This window comes from Ambystoma mexicanum, unplaced genomic scaffold (assembly GCF_040938575.1).
Source record: "Ambystoma mexicanum isolate Mex_15411 unplaced genomic scaffold, UKY_AmexF1_1 Mex_scaf1, whole genome shotgun sequence".
Taxonomy (NCBI): Eukaryota; Metazoa; Chordata; class Amphibia; order Caudata; family Ambystomatidae; genus Ambystoma; species Ambystoma mexicanum.
Window position 1 is genome coordinate 1029687 of NW_027182324.1, and position 14540 is coordinate 1044226.

A 14540-nucleotide genomic window follows, 5' to 3' on the forward strand; every position below is an offset into this window, starting at 1 on the left:
CATCCAAGAACTCTGGACTCCACTACCTTAGAGTCATATTGCCCAAGGTTGCGATGCCATCAGAAATAGCACATATTAGAATGAGCAATTCATATTTCCTGCTTAATTTTTTGTAAAAGAAGCAAAGGTACGCCTGAACAGGGACTTGAACCCTGGACCCTCAGATTAAAAGTCTGATGCTCTACCGACTGAGCTATCCAGGCACAGGGATTACTGCCCATTTGAAACTTGATTTTCACTCTACAGCACCTCCATACATGGCTACCTCACTGGGCAATAAAGGAAATGAATTACTAGTGCATTACACACATTTTGACACTGGAGACATAACTTTTTTCAGTCATTCCGTATCCAGATATAGAGATTTGCAGCATCTAGGACTTTAATGTTCACCCACTTACGGATTTGAATGTTTTGCCACATTCATGAGTGCAAACTTGCTCCCCAGTAAAGACGAACATGTGCTCCTCAATGCACACACTGGGCAATGCAGTCCACTCTAAATCGACGATTAATGACATGCTCGTTTTGTGCAATGGAGTTTCAGTCAATTGGAAAACATTTTGAAAAGTTATATTGCAACAGAAGCCCAGCCTTAAAAAAGTGGATTTCACTTCTAAATGATTACATGAGGAAGGAAAGGAGACCAGATGCAAAAAAGGTGCTGCGGCTTAGTTGGTTAAAGCGCCTGTCAGGTAAACAGGAGATCCTGAGTTCAAATCTCAGCAGCGCCTGTCTGCTTTTTTTTCGACCAATCTGTCTCCCCAATATTAAAACTTTGTACAAAGATTGCTATTTCATGCTATTTAGAAGCACAGTCAGGCTTGAAATGTTGGCAAAGCCTCCAAGAACTCTGGACTCCACTACCTTAGAGTCATATTGCCCAAGGTTGCGATGCCATCAGAAATAGCACATATTAGAATGAGCAATTCATATTTCCTGCTTAATTTTTTGTAAAAGAAGCAAAGGTACGCCTGAACAGGGACTTGAACCCTGGACCCTCAGATGAAAAGTCTGATGCTCTACCGACTGAGCTATCCAGGCACAGGGATCACTGCCCATTTGAAACTTGATTTTCACTCTACAGCACCTCCATACATGGCTACCTCACTGGGCAATAAAGGAAATGAATTACTAGTGCATTACACACATTTTGACACTGGAGACATAACTTTTTTCAGTCATTCCGTATCCAGATATAGAGATTTGCAGCATCTAGGACTTTAATGTTCACCCACTTACGGATTTGAATGTTTTGCCACATTCATGAGTGCAAACTTGCTCCCCAGTAAAGACGAACATGTGCTCCTCAATGCACACACTGGGCAATGCAGTCCACTCTAAATCGACGATTAATGACATGCTCGTTTTGTGCAATGGAGTTTCAGTCAATTGGAAAACATTTTGAAAAGTTATATTGCTACAGAAGCCTAGCCTTAAAAAAAGTGGATTTCACTTCTAAATGATTACATGAGGAAGGAAAGGAGACCAGATGCAAAAAAGGTGCTGTGGCTTAGTTGGTTAAAGCGCCTGTCTAGTAAACAGGAGATCCTGAGTTTGAATCTCAGCAGCGCCTGTCTGCTTTTTTTTCGACCAATCTGTCTCCCCAATGTTAAAACTTTGTACAAAGATTGCTATTTCATGCTATTTAGAAGCACAGTCAGGCTTGAAATGTTGGCAAAGCCTCCAAGAACTCTGGACTCCACTACCTTAGAGTCATATTGCCCAAGGTTGCGATGCCATCAGAAATAGCACATATTAGAATGAGCAATTCATATTTCCTGCTTAATTTTTTGTAAAAGAAGCAAAGGTACACCTGAACAGTGACTTGAACCCTGGACCCTCAGATTAAAAGTCTGATGCTCTACCGACTGAGCTATCCAGGCACAGGGATCACTGCCCATTTGAAACTTGATTTTCACTCTACAGCACCTCCATACATGGCTACCTCACTGGTCAATAAAGGAAATTAATTACTAGTGCATTACACACATTTTGACACTGGAGACATAACTTTTTTCAGTCATTCCGTATCCAGATATAGAGATTTGCAGCATCTAGGACTTTAATGTTCACCCACTTACGGATTTGAATGTTTTGCCACATTCATGAGTGCAAACTTGCTCCCCAGTAAAGACGAACATGTGCTCCTCAATGCACACACTGGGCAATGCAGTCCACTCTAAATCGACGATTAATGACATGCTCGTTTTGTGCAATGGAGTTTCAGTCAATTGGAAAACATTTTGAAAAGTTATATTGCAACAGAAGCCCAGCCTTAAAAAAGTGGATTTCACTTCTAAATGATTACATGAGGAAGGAAAGGAGACCAGATGCAAAAAAGGTGCTGCGGCTTAGTTGGTTAAAGCGCCTGTCTAGTAAACAGGAGATCCTGAGTTCGAATCTCAGCAGCGCCTGTCTGCTTTTTTTTCGACCAATCTGTCTCCCCAATATTAAAACTTTGTACAAAGATTGCTATTTCATGCTATTTAGAAGCACAGTCAGGCTTGAAATGTTGGCAAAGCATCCAAGAACTCTGGACTCCACTACCTTAGAGTCATATTGCCCAAGGTTGCGATGCCATCAGAAATAGCACATATTAGAATGAGCAATTCATATTTCCTGCTTAATTTTTTGTAAAAGAAGCAAAGGTACGCCTGAACAGGGACTTGAACCCTGGACCCTCAGATTAAAAGTCTGATGCTCTACCGACTGAGCTATCCAGGCACAGGGATTACTGCCCATTTGAAACTTGATTTTCACTCTACAGCACCTCCATACATGGCTACCTCACTGGGCAATAAAGGAAATGAATTACTAGTGCATTACACACATTTTGACACTGGAGACATAACTTTTTTCAGTCATTCCGTATCCAGATATAGAGATTTGCAGCATCTAGGACTTTAATGTTCACCCACTTACGGATTTGAATGTTTTGCCACATTCATGAGTGCAAACTTGCTCCCCAGTAAAGACGAACATGTGCTCCTCAATGCACACACTGGGCAATGCAGTCCACTCTAAATCGACGATTAATGACATGCTCGTTTTGTGCAATGGAGTTTCAGTCAATTGGAAAACATTTTGAAAAGTTATATTGCTACAGAAGCCTAGCCTTAAAAAAAGTGGATTTCACTTCTAAATGATTACATGAGGAAGGAAAGGAGACCAGATGCAAAAAAGGTGCTGTGGCTTAGTTGGTTAAAGCGCCTGTCTAGTAAACAGGAGATCCTGAGTTTGAATGTCAGCAGCGCCTGTCTGCTTTTTTTTCGACCAATATGTCTCCCCAATGTTAAAACTTTGTACAAAGATTGCTATTTCATGCTATTTAGAAGCACAGTCAGGCTTGAAATGTTGGCAAAGCCTCCAAGAACTCTGGACTCCACTACCTTAGAGTCATATTGCCCAAGGTTGCGATGCCATCAGAAATAGCACATATTAGAATGAGCAATTCATATTTCCTGCTTAATTTTTTGTAAAAGAAGCAAAGGTACGCCTGAACAGGGACTTGAACCCTGGACCCTCAGATTAAAAGTCTGATGCTCTACCGACTGAGCTATCCAGGCACAGGGATCACTGCCCATTTGAAACTTGATTTTCACTCTACAGCACCTCCATACATGGCTACCTCACTGGTCAATAAAGGAAATGAATTACTAGTGCATTACACACATTTTGACACTGGAGACATAACTTTTTTCAGTCATTCCGTATCCAGATATAGAGATTTGCAGCATGTAGGACTTTAATGGTCACCCACTTACGGATTTGAATGTTTTGCCACATTCATGAGTGCAAACTTGCTCCCCAGTAAAGACGAACATGTGCTCCTCAATGCACAAACTGGGCAATGCAGTCCACTCTAAATCGACGATTAATGACATGCTCGTTTTGTGCAATGGAGTTTCAGTCAATTGGAAAAAATTTTGAAAAGTTATATTGCAACAGAAGCCCAGCCTTAAAAAAGTGGATTTCACTTCTAAATGATTACATGAGGAAGGAAAGGAGACCAGATGCAAAAAAGGTGCTGCGGCTTAGTTGGTTAAAGCGCCTGTCTAGTAAACAGGAGATCCTGAGTTCGAATCTCAGCAGCGCCTGTCTGCTTTTTTTTCGACCAATCTGTCTCCCCAATATTAAAACTTTGTACAAAGATTGCTATTTCATGCTATTTAGAAGCACAGTCAGGCTTGAAATGTTGGCAAAGCATCCAAGAACTCTGGACTCCACTACCTTAGAGTCATATTGCCCAAGGTTGCGATGCCATCAGAAATAGCACATATTAGAATGAGCAATTCATATTTCCTGCTTAATTTTTTGTAAAAGAAGCAAAGGTACGCCTGAACAGGGACTTGAACCCTGGACCCTCAGATTAAAAGTCTGATGCTCTACCGACTGAGCTATCCAGGCACAGGGATCACTGCCCATTTGAAACTTGATTTTCACTCTACAGCACCTCCATACATGGCTACCTCACTGGTCAATAAAGGAAATGAATTACTAGTGCATTACACACATTTTGACACTGGAGACATAACTTTTTTCAGTCATTCCGTATCCAGATATAGAGATTTGCAGCATCTAGGACTTTAATGTTCACCCACTTACGGATTTGAATGTTTTGCCACATTCATGAGTGCAAACTTGCTCCCCAGTAAAGACGAACATGTGCTCCTCAATGCACACACTGGGCAATGCAGTCCACTCTAAATCGACGATTAATGACATGCTCGTTTTGTGCAATGGAGTTTCAGTCAATTGGAAAACATTTTGAAAAGTTATATTGCAACAGAAGCCCAGCCTTAAAAAAGTGGATTTCACTTCTAAATGATTACATGAGGAAGGAAAGGAGACCAGATGCAAAAAAGGTGCTGCGGCTTAGTTGGTTAAAGCGCCTGTCTAGTAAACAGGAGATCCTGAGTTCAAATCTCAGCAGCGCCTGTCTGCTTTTTTTTTCGACCAATCTGTCTCCCCAATATTAAAACTTTGTACAAAGATTGCTATTTCATGCTATTTAGAAGCACAGTCAGGCTTGAAATGTTGGCAAAGCATCCAAGAACTCTGGACTCCACTACCTTAGAGTCATATTGCCCAAGGTTGCGATGCCATCAGAAATAGCACATATTAGAATGAGCAATTCATATTTCCTGCTTAATTTTTTGTAAAAGAAGCAAAGGTACGCCTGAACAGGGACTTGAACCCTGGACCCTCAGATTAAAAGTCTGATGCTCTACCGACTGAGCTATCCAGGCACAGGGATCACTGCCCATTTGAAACTTGATTTTCACTCTACAGCACCTCCATACATGGCTACCTCACTGGTCAATAAAGGAAATGAATTACTAGTGCATTACACACATTTTGACACTGGAGACATAACTTTTTTCAGTCATTCCGTATCCAGATATAGAGATTTGCAGCATGTAGGACTTTAATGGTCACCCACTTACGGATTTGAATGTTTTGCCACATTCATGAGTGCAAACTTGCTCCCCAGTAAAGACGAACATGTGCTCCTCAATGCACACACTGGGCAATGCAGTCCACTCTAAATCGACGATTAATGACATGCTCGTTTTGTGCAATGGAGTTTCAGTCAATTGGAAAACATTTTGAAAAGTTATATTGCTACAGAAGCCTAGCCTTAAAAAAAGTGGATTTCACTTCTAAATGATTACATGAGGAAGGAAAGGAGACCAGATGCAAAAAAGGTGCTGCGGCTTAGTTGGTTAAAGCGCCTGTCTAGTAAACAGGAGATCCTGAGTTCGAATCTCAGCAGCGCCTGTCTGCTTTTTTTTCGACCAATCTGTCTCCCCAATATTAAAACTTTGTACAAAGATTGCTATTTCATGCTATTTAGAAGCACAGTCAGGCTTGAAATGTTGGCAAAGCATCCAAGAACTCTGGACTCCACTACCTTAGAGTCATATTGCCCAAGGTTGCGATGCCATCAGAAATAGCACATATTAGAATGAGCAATTCATATTTCCTGCTTAATTTTTTGTAAAAGAAGCAAAGGTACGCCTGAACAGGGACTTGAACCCTGGACCCTCAGATTAAAAGTCTGATGCTCTACCGACTGAGCTATCCAGGCACAGGGATTACTGCCCATTTGAAACTTGATTTTCACTCTACAGCACCTCCATACATGGCTACCTCACTGGGCAATAAAGGAAATGAATTACTAGTGCATTACACACATTTTGACACTGGAGACATAACTTTTTTCAGTCATTCCGTATCCAGATATAGAGATTTGCAGCATCTAGGACTTTAATGTTCACCCACTTACGGATTTGAATGTTTTGCCACATTCATGAGTGCAAACTTGCTCCCCAGTAAAGACGAACATGTGCTCCTCAATGCACACACTGGCAATGCAGTCCACTCTAAATCGACGATTAATGACATGCTCGTTTTGTGCAATGGAGTTTCAGTCAATTGGAAAACATTTTGAAAAGTTATATTGCTACAGAAGCCTAGCCTTAAAAAAAGTGGATTTCACTTCTAAATGATTACATGAGGAAGGAAAGGAGACCAGATGCAAAAAAGGTGCTGTGGCTTAGTTGGTTAAAGCGCCTGTCTAGTAAACAGGAGATCCTGAGTTTGAATGTCAGCAGCGCCTGTCTGCTTTTTTTTCGACCAATATGTCTCCCCAATGTTAAAACTTTGTACAAAGATTGCTATTTCATGCTATTTAGAAGCACAGTCAGGCTTGAAATGTTGGCAAAGCCTCCAAGAACTCTGGACTCCACTACCTTAGAGTCATATTGCCCAAGGTTGCGATGCCATCAGAAATAGCACATATTAGAATGAGCAATTCATATTTCCTGCTTAATTTTTTGTAAAAGAAGCAAAGGTACGCCTGAACCGTGACTTGAACCCTGGACCCTCAGATTAAAAGTCTGATGCTCTACCGACTGAGCTATCCAGGCACAGGGATCACTGCCCATTTGAAACTTGATTTTCACTCTACAGCACCTCCATACATGGCTACCTCACTGGTCAATAAAGGAAATGAATTACTAGTGCATTACACACATTTTGACACTGGAGACATAACTTTTTTCAGTCATTCCGTATCCAGATATAGAGATTTGCAGCATGTAGGACATTAATGGTCACCCACTTACGGATTTGAATGTTTTGCCACATTCATGAGTGCAAACTTGCTCCCCAGTAAAGACGAACATGTGCTCCTCAATGCACACACTGGGCAATGCAGTCCACTCTAAATCGACGATTAATGACATGCTCGTTTTGTGCAATGGAGTTTCAGTCAATTGGAAAACATTTTGAAAAGTTATATTGCAACAGAAGCCCAGCCTTAAAAAAGTGGATTTCACTTCTAAATGATTACATGAGGAAGGAAAGGAGACCAGATGCAAAAAAGGTGCTGCGGCTTAGTTGGTTAAAGCGCCTGTCTAGTAAACAGGAGATCCTGAGTTCGAATCTCAGCAGCGCCTGTCTGCTTTTTTTTCGACCAATCTGTCTCCCCAATATTAAAACTTTGTACAAAGATTGCTATTTCATGCTATTTAGAAGCACAGTCAGGCTTGAAATGTTGGCAAAGCATCCAAGAACTCTGGACTCCACTACCTTAGAGTCATATTGCCCAAGGTTGCGATGCCATCAGAAATAGCACATATTAGAATGAGCAATTCATATTTCCTGCTTAATTTTTTGTAAAAGAAGCAAAGGTACGCCTAAACAGGGACTTGAACCCTGGACCCTCAGATTAAAAGTCTGATGCTCTACCGACTGAGCTATCCAGGCACAGGGATTACTGCCCATTTGAAACTTGATTTTCACTCTACAGCACCTCCATACATGGCTACCTCACTGGGCAATAAAGGAAATGAATTACTAGTGCATTACACACATTTTGACACTGGAGACATAACTTTTTTCAGTCATTCCGTATCCAGATATAGAGATTTGCAGCATCTAGGACTTTAATGTTCACCCACTTACGGATTTGAATGTTTTGCCACATTCATGAGTGCAAACTTGCTCCCCAGTAAAGACGAACATGTGCTCCTCAATGCACACACTGGGCAATGCAGTCCACTCTAAATCGACGATTAATGACATGCTCGTTTTGTGCAATGGAGTTTCAGTCAATTGGAAAACATTTTGAAAAGTTATATTGCAACAGAAGCCCAGCCTTAAAAAAGTGGATTTCACTTCTAAATGATTACATGAGGAAGGAAAGGAGACCAGATGCAAAAAAGGTGCTGCGGCTTAGTTGGTTAAAGCGCCTGTCTAGTAAACAGGAGATCCTGAGTTCAAATCTCAGCAGCGCCTGTCTGCTTTTTTTTCGACCAATCTGTCTCCCCAATATTAAAACTTTGTACAAAGATTGCTATTTCATGCTATTTAGAAGCACAGTCAGGCTTGAAATGTTGGCAAAGCATCCAAGAACTCTGGACTCCACTACCTTAGAGTCATATTGCCCAAGGTTGCGATGCCATCAGAAATAGCACATATTAGAATGAGCAATTCATATTTCCTGCTTAATTTTTTGTAAAAGAAGCAAAGGTACGCCTGAACAGGGACTTGAACCCTGGACCCTCAGATTAAAAGTCTGATGCTCTACCGACTGAGCTATCCAGGCACAGGGATCACTGCCCATTTGAAACTTGATTTTCACTCTACAGCACCCCCATACATGGCTACCTCACTGGTCAATAAAGGAAATGAATTACTAGTGCATTACACACATTTTGACACTGGAGACATAACTTTTTTCAGTCATTCCGTATCCAGATATAGAGATTTGCAGCATCTAGGACTTTAATGTTCACCCACTTACGGATTTGAATGTTTTGCCACATTCATGAGTGCAAACTTGCTCCCCAGTAAAGACGAACATGTGCTCCTCAATGCACACACTGGGCAATGCAGTCCACTCTAAATCGACGATTAATGACATGCTCGTTTTGTGCAATGGAGTTTCAGTCAATTGGAAAACATTTTGAAAAGTTATATTGCAACAGAAGCCCAGCCTTAAAAAAGTGGATTTCACTTCTAAATGATTACATGAGGAAGGAAAGGAGACCAGATGCAAAAAAGGTGCTGCGGCTTAGTTGGTTAAAGCGCCTGTCTAGTAAACAGGAGATCCTGAGTTCAAATCTCAGCAGCGCCTGTCTGCTTTTTTTTTCGACCAATCTGTCTCCCCAATATTAAAACTTTGTACAAAGATTGCTATTTCATGCTATTTAGAAGCACAGTCAGGCTTGAAATGTTGGCAAAGCATCCAAGAACTCTGGACTCCACTACCTTAGAGTCATATTGCCCAAGGTTGCGATGCCATCAGAAATAGCACATATTAGAATGAGCAATTCATATTTCCTGCTTAATTTTTTGTAAAAGAAGCAAAGGTACGCCTGAACAGGGACTTGAACCCTGGACCCTCAGATTAAAAGTCTGATGCTCTACCGACTGAGCTATCCAGGCACAGGGATCACTGCCCATTTGAAACTTGATTTTCACTCTACAGCACCTCCATACATGGCTACCTCACTGGTCAATAAAGGAAATGAATTACTAGTGCATTACACACATTTTGACACTGGAGACATAACTTTTTTCAGTCATTCCGTATCCAGATATAGAGATTTGCAGCATGTAGGACTTTAATGGTCACCCACTTATGGATTTGAATGTTTTGCCACATTCATGAGTGCAAACTTGCTCCCCAGTAAAGACGAACATGTGCTCCTCAATGCACACACTGGGCAATGCAGTCCACTCTAAATCGACGATTAATGACATGCTCGTTTTGTGCAATGGAGTTTCAGTCAATTGGAAAACATTTTGAAAAGTTATATTGCTACAGAAGCCTAGCCTTAAAAAAAGTGGATTTCACTTCTAAATGATTACATGAGGAAGGAAAGGAGACCAGATGCAAAAAAGGTGCTGCGGCTTAGTTGGTTAAAGCGCCTGTCTAGTAAACAGGAGATCCTGAGTTCGAATCTCAGCAGCGCCTGTCTGCTTTTTTTTCGACCAATCTGTCTCCCCAATATTAAAACTTTGTACAAAGATTGCTATTTCATGCTATTTAGAAGCACAGTCAGGCTTGAAATGTTGGCAAAGCATCCAAGAACTCTGGACTCCACTACCTTAGAGTCATATTGCCCAAGGTTGCGATGCCATCAGAAATAGCACATATTAGAATGAGCAATTCATATTTCCTGCTTAATTTTTTGTAAAAGAAGCAAAGGTACGCCTGAACAGGGACTTGAACCCTGGACCCTCAGATTAAAAGTCTGATGCTCTACCGACTGAGCTATCCAGGCACAGGGATTACTACCCATTTGAAACTTGATTTTCACTCTACAGCACCTCCATACATGGCTACCTCACTGGGCAATAAAGGAAATGAATTACTAGTGCATTACACACATTTTGACACTGGAGACATAACTTTTTTCAGTCATTCCGTATCCAGATATAGAGATTTGCAGCATCTAGGACTTTAATGTTCACCCACTTACGGATTTGAATGTTTTGCCACATTCATGAGTGCAAACTTGCTCCCCAGTAAAGACGAACATGTGCTCCTCAATGCACACACTGGGCAATGCAGTCCACTCTAAATCGACGATTAATGACATGCTCGTTTTGTGCAATGGAGTTTCAGTCAATTGGAAAACATTTTGAAAAGTTATATTGCTACAGAAGCCTAGCCTTAAAAAAAGTGGATTTCACTTCTAAATGATTACATGAGGAAGGAAAGGAGACCAGATGCAAAAAAGGTGCTGTGGCTTAGTTGGTTAAAGCGCCTGTCTAGTAAACAGGAGATCCTGAGTTTGAATGTCAGCAGCGCCTGTCTGCTTTTTTTTCGACCAATATGTCTCCCCAATGTTAAAACTTTGTACAAAGATTGCTATTTCATGCTATTTAGAAGCACAGTCAGGCTTGAAATGTTGGCAAAGCCTCCAAGAACTCTGGACTCCACTACCTTAGAGTCATATTGCCCAAGGTTGCGATGCCATCAGAAATAGCACATATTAGAATGAGCAATTCATATTTCCTGCTTAATTTTTTGTAAAAGAAGCAAAGGTACGCCTGAACCGTGACTTGAACCCTGGACCCTCAGATTAAAAGTCTGATGCTCTACCGACTGAGCTATCCAGCCACAGGGTTCACTGCCCATTTGAAACTTGATTTTCACTCTACAGCACCTCCATACATGGCTACCTCACTGGTCAATAAAGGAAATTAATTACTAGTGCATTACACACATTTTGACACTGGAGACATAACTTTTTTCAGTCATTCCGTATCCAGATATAGAGATTTGCAGCATCTAGGACTTTAATGTTCACCCACTTACGGATTTGAATGTTTTGCCACATTCATGAGTGCAAACTTGCTCCCCAGTAAAGACGAACATGTGCTCCTCAATGCACACACTGGGCAATGCAGTCCACTCTAAATCGACGATTAATGACATTCTCGTTTTGTGCAATGGAGTTTCAGTCAATTGGAAAACATTTTGAAAAGTTATATTGCAACAGAAGCCCAGCGTTAAAAAAGTGGATTTCACTTCTAAATGATTACATGAGGAAGGAAAGGAGACCAGATGCAAAAAAGGTGCTGTGGCTTAGTTGGTTAAAGCGCCTGTCTAGTAAACAGGAGATCCTGAGTTCGAATCTCACCAGCGCCTGTCTGCTTTTTTTTCGACCAATCTGTCTCCCCAATATTAAAACTTTGTACAAAGATTGCTATTTCATGCTATTTAGAAGCACAGTCAGGCTTGAAATGTTGGCAAAGCATCCAAGAACTCTGGACTCCACTACCTTAGAGTCATATTGCCCAAGGTTGCGATGCCATCAGAAATAGCACATATTAGAATGAGCAATTCATATTTCCTGCTTAATTTTTTGTAAAAGAAGCAAAGGTACGCCTGAACAGGGACTTGAACCCTGGACCCTCAGATTAAAAGTCTGATGCTCTACCGACTGAGCTATCCAGGCACAGGGATCACTGCCCATTTGAAACTTGATTTTCACTCTACAGCACCTCCATACATGGCTACCTCACTGGTCAATAAAGGAAATGAATTACTAGTGCATTACACACATTTTGACACTGGAGACATAACTTTTTTCAGTCATTCCGTATCCAGATATAGAGATTTGCAGCATGTAGGACTTTAATGGTCACCCACTTACGGATTTGAATGTTTTGCCACATTCATGAGTGCAAACTTGCTCCCCAGTAAAGACGAACATGTGCTCCTCAATGCACACACTGGGCAATGCAGTCCACTCTAAATCGACGATTAATGACATGCTCGTTTTGTGCAATGGAGTTTCAGTCAATTGGAAAACATTTTGAAAAATTATATTGCTACAGAAGCCTAGCCTTAAAAAAAGTGGATTTCACTTCTAAATGATTACATGAGGAAGGAAAGGAGACCAGATGCAAAAAAGGTGCTGTGGCTTAGTTGGTTAAAGCGCCTGTCTAGTAAACAGGAGATCCTGAGTTTGAATGTCAGCAGCGCCTGTCTGCTTTTTTTTCGACCAATCTGTCTCCCCAATGTTAAAACTTTGTACAAAGATTGCTATTTCATGCTATTTAGAAGCACAGTCAGGCTTGAAATGTTGGCAAAGCCTCCAAGAACTCTGGACTCCACTACCTTAGAGTCATATTGCCCAAGGTTGCGATGCCATCAGAAATAGCACATATTAGAATGAGCAATTCATATTTCCTGCTTAATTTTTTGTAAAAGAAGCAAAGGTACGCCTGAACCGTGACTTGAACCCTGGACCCTCAGATTAAAAGTCTGATGCTCTACCGACTGAGCTATCCAGGCACAGGGATCACTGCCCATTTGAAACTTGATTTTCACTCTACAGCACCTCCATACATGGCTACCTCACTGGTCAATAAAGGAAATTAATTACTAGTGCATTACACACATTTTGACACTGGAGACATAACTTTTTTCAGTCATTCCGTATCCAGATATAGAGATTTGCAGCATCTAGGACTTTAATGTTCACCCACTTACGGATTTGAATGTTTTGCCACATTCATGAGTGCAAACTTGCTCCCCAGTAAAGACGAACATGTGCTCCTCAATGCACACACTGGGCAATGCAGTCCACTCTAAATCGACGATTAATGACATGCTCGTTTTGTGCAATGGAGTTTCAGTCAATTGGAAAACATTTTGAAAAGTTATATTGCAACAGAAGCCCAGCGTTAAAAAAGTGGATTTCACTTCTAAATGATTACATGAGGAAGGAAAGGAGACCAGATGCAAAAAAGGTGCTGTGGCTTAGTTGGTTAAAGCGCCTGTCTAGTAAACAGGAGATCCTGAGTTCGAATCTCACCAGCGCCTGTCTGCTTTTTTTTCGACCAATCTGTCTCCCCAATATTAAAACTTTGTACAAAGATTGCTATTTCATGCTATTTAGAAGCAGAGTCAGGCTTGAAATGTTGGCAAAGCATCCAAGAACTCTGGACTCCACTACCTTAGAGTCATATTGCCCAAGGTTGCGATGCCATCAGAAATAGCACATATTAGAATGAGCAATTCATATTTCCTGCTTAATTTTTTGTAAAAGAAGCAAAGGTACGCCTGAACAGGGACTTGAACCCTGGACCCTCAGATTAAAAGTCTGATGCTCTACCGACTGAGCTATCCAGGCACAGGGATCACTGCCCATTTGAAACTTGATTTTCACTCTACAGCACCTCCATACATGGCTACCTCACTGGTCAATAAAGGAAATGAATTACTAGTGCATTACACACATTTTGACACTGGAGACATAACTTTTTTCAGTCATTCCGTATCCAGATATAGAGATTTGCAGCATGTAGGACTTTAATGGTCACCCACTTACGGATTTGAATGTTTTGCCACATTCATGAGTGCAAACTTGCTCCCCAGTAAAGACGAACATGTGCTCCTCAATGCACACACTGGGCAATGCAGTCCACTCTAAATCGACGATTACTGACATGCTCGTTTTGTGCAATGGAGTTTCAGTCAATTGGAAAACATTTTGAAAAGTTATATTGCAACAGAAGCCTAGCCTTAAAAAAAGTGGATTTCACTTCTAAATGATTACATGAGGAAGGAAAGGAGACCAGATGCAAAAAAGGTGCTGTGGCTTAGTTGGTTAAAGCGCCTGTCTAGTAAACAGGAGATCCTGAGTTTGAATCTCAGCAGCGCCTGTCTGCTTTTTTTTCGACCAATCTGTCTCCCCAATGTTAAAACTTTGTACAAAGATTGCTATTTCATGCTATTTAGAAGCACAGTCAGGCTTGAAATGTTGGCAAAGCATCCAAGAACTCTGGACTCCACTACCTTAGAGTCATATTGCCCAAGGTTGCGATGCCATCAGAAATAGCACATATTAGAATGAGCAATTCATATTTCCTGCTTAATTTTTTGTAAAAGAAGCAAAGGTACGCCTGAACAGGGACTTGAACCCTGGACCCTCAGATTAAAAGTCTGATGCTCTACCGACTGAGCTATCCAGGCACAGGGATCACTGCCCATTTGAAACTTGATT

General features: G+C 41.1%; 13 non-coding genes across 13 annotated transcripts; 1 reads left to right on the forward strand and 12 right to left on the reverse strand.

The window, feature by feature from the left end:
* Positions 1-130: 130 nt before the first annotated feature.
* On the reverse strand, positions 131-203 carry TRNAK-UUU (transfer RNA lysine (anticodon UUU)). Its single transcript has one exon. It is a non-coding gene; the product is annotated as a tRNA-Lys (tRNA).
* A 457-nt stretch (positions 204-660) lies between these two features.
* On the forward strand, positions 661-734 carry TRNAT-GGU (transfer RNA threonine (anticodon GGU)). The gene has a single exon. It is a non-coding gene; the product is annotated as a tRNA-Thr (tRNA).
* A 1920-nt stretch (positions 735-2654) lies between these two features.
* On the reverse strand, positions 2655-2727 carry TRNAK-UUU (transfer RNA lysine (anticodon UUU)). Its single transcript has one exon. It is a non-coding gene; the product is annotated as a tRNA-Lys (tRNA).
* Positions 2728-3496: 769 nt separating this feature from the next.
* TRNAK-UUU (transfer RNA lysine (anticodon UUU)) lies at positions 3497-3569 on the reverse strand. The gene has a single exon. It is a non-coding gene; the product is annotated as a tRNA-Lys (tRNA).
* A 768-nt stretch (positions 3570-4337) lies between these two features.
* On the reverse strand, positions 4338-4410 carry TRNAK-UUU (transfer RNA lysine (anticodon UUU)). Its single transcript has one exon. It is a non-coding gene; the product is annotated as a tRNA-Lys (tRNA).
* A 769-nt stretch (positions 4411-5179) lies between these two features.
* Positions 5180-5252, reverse strand: TRNAK-UUU (transfer RNA lysine (anticodon UUU)). Its single transcript has one exon. It is a non-coding gene; the product is annotated as a tRNA-Lys (tRNA).
* A 769-nt stretch (positions 5253-6021) lies between these two features.
* On the reverse strand, positions 6022-6094 carry TRNAK-UUU (transfer RNA lysine (anticodon UUU)). Its single transcript has one exon. It is a non-coding gene; the product is annotated as a tRNA-Lys (tRNA).
* A 2450-nt stretch (positions 6095-8544) lies between these two features.
* TRNAK-UUU (transfer RNA lysine (anticodon UUU)) lies at positions 8545-8617 on the reverse strand. Its single transcript has one exon. It is a non-coding gene; the product is annotated as a tRNA-Lys (tRNA).
* Positions 8618-9386: 769 nt separating this feature from the next.
* On the reverse strand, positions 9387-9459 carry TRNAK-UUU (transfer RNA lysine (anticodon UUU)). Its single transcript has one exon. It is a non-coding gene; the product is annotated as a tRNA-Lys (tRNA).
* Positions 9460-10228: 769 nt separating this feature from the next.
* Positions 10229-10301, reverse strand: TRNAK-UUU (transfer RNA lysine (anticodon UUU)). The gene has a single exon. It is a non-coding gene; the product is annotated as a tRNA-Lys (tRNA).
* Positions 10302-11911: 1610 nt separating this feature from the next.
* TRNAK-UUU (transfer RNA lysine (anticodon UUU)) lies at positions 11912-11984 on the reverse strand. The gene has a single exon. It is a non-coding gene; the product is annotated as a tRNA-Lys (tRNA).
* Positions 11985-13594: 1610 nt separating this feature from the next.
* Positions 13595-13667, reverse strand: TRNAK-UUU (transfer RNA lysine (anticodon UUU)). Its single transcript has one exon. It is a non-coding gene; the product is annotated as a tRNA-Lys (tRNA).
* A 769-nt stretch (positions 13668-14436) lies between these two features.
* Positions 14437-14509, reverse strand: TRNAK-UUU (transfer RNA lysine (anticodon UUU)). The gene has a single exon. It is a non-coding gene; the product is annotated as a tRNA-Lys (tRNA).
* Positions 14510-14540: the final 31 nt, after the last annotated feature.